Raw genomic sequence first — 7805 nt, 5'->3', positions numbered from 1 at the left:
GGCTTTTCCTATAAATAGTTCCTCATTCGGGTGCCTATTCCTGAAACAGAATACCTCAGCTCCACGGCATCATAAACTCTAACTCCAACTCGAACCAACCATCACCATCATCATCATCGATCCCAACCCTCAATTCCGACTCCAAAGTCCAGAGAATCTACGATGCGACTACCGCATTCGACACTCCGCGGTGCGGCGACACCAGGAATACATTAAATTAAAATATCATTCAAAAGTGACAGTGAGAGTTTCGGAAAAAGGCGGAAAATCTACTCGCGGCGCCTTCTAGCTGCGTGCCGCGGTCGACGCATCGAATACTCGGTTCGCTGTCGAATAGAGTCGTGTGCCGCAGTTGTACGCAGTGTAGCCCCGCGATTAGTGTCTTAATGTCAACGGGCGCGCGATGCGACGAATAGGGCCAGTGTCTTGGGGAGGAGGAAGTTTTCCAATTTCAAAGTGTGTCCGGGCACAGATCGAAGCGGAGGGTTCCCATCCATCCTGCGGCTGCGGTCCAGTGACTAGTTTTTCGGTTTGGCGTTTGGCGAGCTCAAACGGAACGAAGGAGAGAAGAAAATTTATGTAAACAGAATGTAAATATGAGGCCCCGGGGTTGGGTGGAGGGAAAACTCGAAACCAGAGGAAGAAGAAGAAGAATGCCGGAATGGTTGAGACACACGGAGAATGTGTCGCATTCCTCGATGTGGCCATAGCATAGACCGCATCACCGACCCTTCCTTTTAAGGTTTTTCCTTTTTTTTTTTCGTTTCATTCTCTCCCCTTCTTGCGTGTCGCTCTCCAATGCTCACGGTTTGACTGCGGGAAAACCCGGTGGAAAAACCTCCCCCCCCTCCCCCTCAACCATCCCGGAAGTTGCGGCCGAGCGAGACGATTATTGTAAATTTATTGAAATTTATGTTTTTTAATTTGAAACATTTCTCCAAACCACGCGGTACCGTGCCGCGCCCTTCCTTTCCCTTTCCCTTTTCCCCACTCCTGATCGGTTACATTCTTTCGCATTTCTTTTGTCTTCATCGAAGCCTGCGGTGTGAAGTGTATTGATCGGATCGGCCATGGCCATGTTGTTGCTCCAATAAAAGCGAAGCATCAAAGTGCCGGAAGACCGAGCACGACCGAGAGTTCGCGGAATGGAAACGTCTTCGCATTCGTACACCTTCGGAATGATTTCCCTCGAGACGCCACCGAATACCAGCGGCCACTTTACACGTGCCCACTCCATTTGCCAGAACCAGCATAAAGTACGTGGTTTATGTTTTCGAAATCGAAAAGAAGATTAATGCCCCCAATGGCTTCGTGGTGTTCGTTTCTAAAGGTCACCATCACCACCACCAGCACCTCTATTGGGAGTGTGTTGCGTTCGGCGTGCTGATATCGCGCGTGGAAATCAAAAGAAAATTCAAAAACTCACTCCCACCTTCCTTTTCTGCAGAAGCTGCCAACATAAATCCCTCCCAAAAAACCGAGGAGCGCGTTCGCTTGACGTGTGTATTAGCGCATAAGGACTTTGGTTGGCAGTTTCAAGCTGTCGCAAACAACACACCACACCACGGCACACACACACACCTCGTGGAAAGCGAAGCATGAATGCTGTGCTGGAGATAAGAACCTCGGCGAGTAGCATAGAGGAAAAGGAAAAAAAGAATCTCTCCCTCCTCCGGCAATAACAACAACAAGCACACCACAAGATGATAAGCAACGGTCGCGGTGGTGGTGGAAAACGTTCGTTACATAAGCAGCGGGGTGCCCTTCCGTTCTGTTCCTTTTTCATGCTGGATGCGATGTCCTTGCAAGGCGGTTGTCGTGGTGGTAGTGGTGGTGGAGGTGCCGGATTGTGAATAAATCAAACACGTGATTTATTTCTTGTGCAGCACACGTAATCAGATTGAAATCAGCCACTTAATTATACGTTTTGAGACCTCCTCCTCCTTCTTTTCCTCCTTGTGCTCCCTGTTCAAACACCCGCGATGTGCGATTTGACGCATTAAAGCACAGGGACGGCATTCGCTTGGTTGAGGATTAAAGATTTCTTCATCCAATAGGAGCAACAGCAGCCGATTAGAAGCTTAGAGCCAAGATGCTAGATGCTTCTTTAGGAAATGTGCTCCAGCAGACAAGACAATCTCTCTGTTCCAGCGCGTACCGGTTCGAGGTGGTTCGCGAAGCCAGCCATTCGACGACCACGCGCTGTCTTATCAGACAAGCGTTAGAAGCGTCGATGGAGCGTCCGGCGGTCCAGTTGTCACTTGTTTGCTCACCCGATTAGATGCATCGTCGGCACAATGTTGCAGGCCACGCCACACAAACACACACACACCCATCCTGCCGTCACGATTTTGTTTGTAAATCACGCTGATAAGAGCGATGCCCACGACAAGTGTGACAGTTTTTAATCAATCTGTAAAGTGGTTTCGGAACGGTAACGGATGCTGATCGTTTTGACCTCGACAATCGCTGATAAGGCAAACGCGTCTGGGGCTCTGTGGTACGGTTGGTGCGACAAACAAAGTAGTAGCGAGAGAGAGAGAGAGAGAGAGAACCGAACTCTGATAAGTCTGCATTACACGACAAAGGGCCTGCCACCTGTCTTCACCTTCGCACCTTCAAGGTTGATGATCGGGTTGATGAGTGCTTTTTGATCGATCGATTGCTGCCGAAGTGGATCCTTCGAAACGGAAACGAAGGAAAAGGTTCACCGGATGGTGTCGATGATGATGATGATGCTGATGATGGGATAATTGTTTTTTTTTTCGGCCAACTGATGCGGAACCCAACATTACCTGTCAACGAACGAATCGTGCGGATTGTTTTACGATGATCATGATTTATTGTTCTTTGTGTCCCCTTCATTTAGCTATCGCTTCTGGTTTCAAGCTGTTTCAGTCCGTAGATCCGTCATGTTATCTGTTTTTGCTGCTTGTTTCAGCTTCTTTTCTATTTGATTTTCCCTTTGCTTGATTTGCTGTCAATTTGTTCTCCGTTTCTTTTTCATTTCTCTTACACATTTTAATTCTGTCTTTATCGTTTTCTATAACCGTTTTTCTCGATTTTCACTGCTGTTGTGTTATTTTATCAGTGTAAATTACGTTGACAAACTTTATATGATTTTTACATCATTTATGCAACGCTTATCATCACCTTAACCCATCAGCATAAGACAAATACTATAGCACTATCCCACCGCATTCGTTTTTCCATTTGTGAAGGTAAATGTCGAGACACGAATCGAATTGCCAGCGCCATTTCGGGCTCTCCGGGATTGTTTCAGTCCCGGTGGATGGCAGATAAGCATAACGACGTCGTTATCAGCGGACAACTTCCTATTTGTTCGTCCCAGCAAACACCGGGAGCTGCCTGGTGCTCTGCGTACACCAGCCACAACGATTGAGATAGCGATAGATGGAGAGAGAGCTAGAAAGAGAGAGACAGGGAGAGAGTCGAGGGAATTGCATAATTTTTGCACGAGCACGACACCGAGGAAGCTGAAAACCGGACCGACCGCCGGCTGGCGAACGGTTCGAGCAGCGTAACCGGCTTGAACGAGTATTAAAATAAACTTCTTCGCCTTCGACCGACCGCCCGACGGAAAGGAACTGACCTACCTGAGGCCCACCTCACTGGGTGGTGGAATGGGAGGAAGGTGATGTGCTTATCAGTTTACGAACGATGTAATGTAATCACCGGACCGGTGGACGGTTTTGAGAAGGAAGGTTTAAGTCGGTCTCCAGCAGCAGCAGCAGCAGCAGCAGCAGCAGCGACGGTGTTCGTTATCGTTCGCTGGCTGCTGGTTCCGTTTAGGCCTCACTCACGAGTGAGTGAGGCTCTCGGGGGGCACCCGGGAACACAGGCCCGTGACTGTTTGCACTGACCCCGAGTAAGGCCCCGATGTTACTGCTGCTGCTGCTGCAGTGTGCAAACAGCGTCAAGAGGGTTTTCTAACCGTTTACATCGTACCGATGACGATGACGATGATGATGATGATGATAAGTGCCCCCTTCTAAAAGCCCAATCTAATCCTTCTCCAACGCCAGGGTGCGTTTGCGCTTGGCTTCCGGTGGACTGGAGCGAGAGACAGAGAGACCCAAAAGGTAAATAAAGTCGCTGACGATGATAAAGCCTTCGGGTCGAGAGGCCGGGAGTCTCTCCTCCTGGCCGCCTTCTAGTAAGTAAGGTTACAGCGTGACTTAGATGCGTCGCCGTGTGGCCTCGTACGACTTTCCACCGCGTGAAGATGCATTCCGCCATTGCATGCATTGCACAGAGCAGAGTGATGCGTTCGTTTACATTACGCGCCTCCCGCCATTGCGATCCGGATAATCCATTTCGGAACCAGCAAACGAACGGACACATTGTTGCACCTCGCCGGGGGGTGTTGGGGGAGAACAATGCATTGCAGTGTCTCGTCTCGTCTCGTCACGCTCTACTTGATGCATCCCCGGATCCGGAGAGCTATTCGAAATGGATAAAAATATTAATATTAGTGTCCTTGTGTGTCCTGGAACCTCTTGGGTCCTCCTCTTTCCTTCTCCTTTCTCACTCCTCGCATCACACGCATCACAATGGCCAGAGCATTCGAGGTTCGTGATCTAGAAAATCCCACTACTCCATTCTCCATTCCTTCCTTTTCTTCTTGGCTTTGTCCATCGTGATGTGCGTGTGCGTGCGTGATGTGAGAAAATTTATTTCTTGGAATAAAGCCTCAAAATGCTCCTCACCCAGAACAATTGGTCACCATCATGCGCACCAGCAGCAGCAGCAGCAGCAGCATCGGGATCATCATCATCATCGGGTTGACAGCATCAGAAGAGCACGAGGGCATCAAGAAAGAAACCATTTTTGAAGAGACACATACTGGTACTGGTGATGTCTACCAGCAGCAACGACCTGTAAGGCGTCCTTTTGTGATTGTCCCTGGGGGTGATTTGATAGAGAACGAAACGGAGGCGGTGGTGGTGCTACGTGGCAAATGAAATGGAAGCAATCCGTACGCCGGACCGGATCGGTCCCCTTGTCACTTGTCTTGACCGTTTTTCGTCCGTGTTCGTGTTGGTTTTCGGTATCGGCCTTGTGCATTGTGAGGTAGCTATAGGCAACCCAAGGGTTTTAGCAAAACTAAAAAAAAAGAACCCTGGGCCCGGCCAGTCCCGGGCGTAAACCTGTGCCCGATGGATTACCACTCAGTGCCCCCTTTTTTCGGGACACATCCTCGGACTCCCTTTATGCTTCGATTATGCTCACCGTGCCCTGGAACGGTGGCACAGAAGGAAGGGAGCACAGGGATAAAAAAAAGAAGAGAAAATGGGCGAAACAAAAAGGCTGCGATCCTTCTTCGCAGGTCGTTCCGTCGTCGTCGAGATCGGATGTTCACACCTGTGCCAATGCGAGGCTCGCCACGCGGGGTTTCTCCTTCTCCGTTCTCCGTTCTTGGGTTAGGATTAGAAAAGAATGAATCCAAGGGACGAGAGAGTGAATTTATGTTTTTTTATGCTCACTACCATGCTACCCTCGTTTTCAATCCCCATATTCCCGATATTTTTAATTTCCCTTTTTTTCCTTTATCCCTTCATTACCTCGTGCCCTTCGTGCAAGCGAGCGATCGAGAAGCGATCATTTAGGGGCCTCGATCGGTAGCTACCGATAAGCGACCTTTCCTATGACCTTTCTATCCTCTTCGTGTGCAAAGTGCACAGAACGAACGAAGGCGATGATTAGAGGCAGGTTGAGGAGGACCTTCAGGCCCGGACCACCTCTACCATTATCGATCATTCGCGAACGCGAACACAAATTGAGGTCACAAACGCCCGAGGACCAGGTACGCTCTCCATGGTATTCAATTCCATTTGACGTCCACCGGACCGATTCAATCGAACAGAGGGGTAGAGAGAGCGAGAGCGAGAGAGCTCTTTTGCAAGATTATGAACTGATGCGTACCCTTCGGCTGTGTGTGTGTGTTTGTTAATCTCCATCTCCATCTGCATTTAAGGCAACTGCAACTTGGACACGGTCGGATTGAGTTTCTATGCGGAATGCAACCGAACCGAAGCGAAGGATCTCCGGAAAGCCAACTCGTGCGTGACGACGACGATCCTTTTTTGGGACGCAGTAGTTCGCCATCGCCTACTACGCTAAGAAGCTAGCGCATTCAATAGACGACAAGTGAAGGATATCACGAGCATCCTTCCGACAATAGCGAACCTTTTCGCCATTATTTGCGGAATGTCTTTACGACGGAACACAACGGAACACACGTTCGCTCCAACATCCCGAGGACCTTCATCTGGAGGATTCCACCACTGCGTAAAAAGCCTTGTTCTGGATCGCGAAAGTATTTTCATTCGATTAGCATATTTTGCATCTGTTCTCGCGCGCATCCCTCGAATCCCGATCCCGAAGCGCGCGCGTACGAAGCGTATAAAGCGCTAATGTTGGCGGTTGGCGTCTTCTCAACTTCCGCCACATTACTGTCGAACGTCGTAAGTTACAAACTCAATTGGAAAGTTGCAAATCTCTCACTCTCTGTTTCGCGGCACTTCCTTGCCGCGTTGACGTTCAACTTCTTTGTTCCGTCCCCCCATTCCTCTTCCTGGCGGCCCTATTCCGGTGCCCAAGGCGACACACACTGAAGTGCCTTCCCGGGCCTTCCCTCGGCACGGGATTCGGAAACGTTTTAATCAAATTATAACATCCTGTGGCAGCGCGACTTTCGCGTTTCCGAGGAGCGAAGATTAACTTCCGCTGCTCGCTGTTCGCTCTTTGTTCGAGGCCAGCCCCTCGGCTGGGGCTTAGAGCAAAGGAATTGAATCGTTTGATGGCCAATAGGGCATGGCCTCAATGGGTCCCTAGCCTATCTAGCTGCTAGCGAGTGAACAACTCAACGTTGTTCCTTTCTCCCCAGGAAAATCCCCGAAGCGCCACAGGCGCCTTGGAATGGAGCCCGCTCCTCCGTTTGCTAGTCGAGAATGATGAAAATTATGATTTAGCTCGTGTTAACTAACGAGTAAACAAGCCCCTCAGCACTCCGAGATTCCGAGGATTGCCGAGGCGAAGCACCGAGGAGGAAACAAAGATGCTTCCGATCCGAAGGCTCGCTGTTGTTCCCGTTGATTTGCTGCCTTCCTCCCGAATGTGTGAGTGTGTGTATGTGTGTGTGTGTGCGGCTTCCACAGAGACTTCTGGGAAATTCCCGGCCAAAGACCAATTTCATCTCGCTAACTAATACCGCCCCCGGGTCGAACGGAGCGCTCGGTGGTTGTAAAAATTGCTTTCGGATCGCCGCTCCACCGTAACGGGGACGACGTGGCCTAGGAACGATATCCTAGAGGTGTTAACTGCCCTAGACAGAGTACGTCAACGGGAGTTTGCCGAAACGAGTGGCGTCCCTGTGCGCAGAAGACGCAAAAAAAAAGCCGGGAATCGAGGGAAAAGAAAAGAGGCAAATGGCGAAATAAAAAAAGAAAGAAAGAATGAAGTAAAAGCGACGTGGCCAAGATAGGAAATTTGATTAAAATTTAAATCATCTCCACTTGCTACTACCCGTGTGCCGGAGCCTCTCGACCACACCTTCGAGGGCTGCAAAAAAATGTTAATTTCGTATCCAAAGTTCCGTCCGTCTTGTGAGTGGCCGAACCGGATGCTGTAGCTGATTGTTCCCTCCCGAATGCCCGGGGATCCCGCCGCCCGGATTAACTGGTGTTGATTTGATGTGCCAGGCTCCGGTGTGGGGGGAGGAAACAAGGAGGAGACGCCCACAACACGGGAAAGAGAAAAAAATGAAACAATAAAAAATAATG

The sequence above is a fragment of the Anopheles darlingi genome, chromosome 3 (genome assembly GCF_943734745.1).
Source record: "Anopheles darlingi chromosome 3, idAnoDarlMG_H_01, whole genome shotgun sequence".
NCBI classification, from domain to species: Eukaryota; Metazoa; Arthropoda; class Insecta; order Diptera; family Culicidae; genus Anopheles; species Anopheles darlingi.
Note: the sequence above shows the minus strand (reverse complement) of the source record.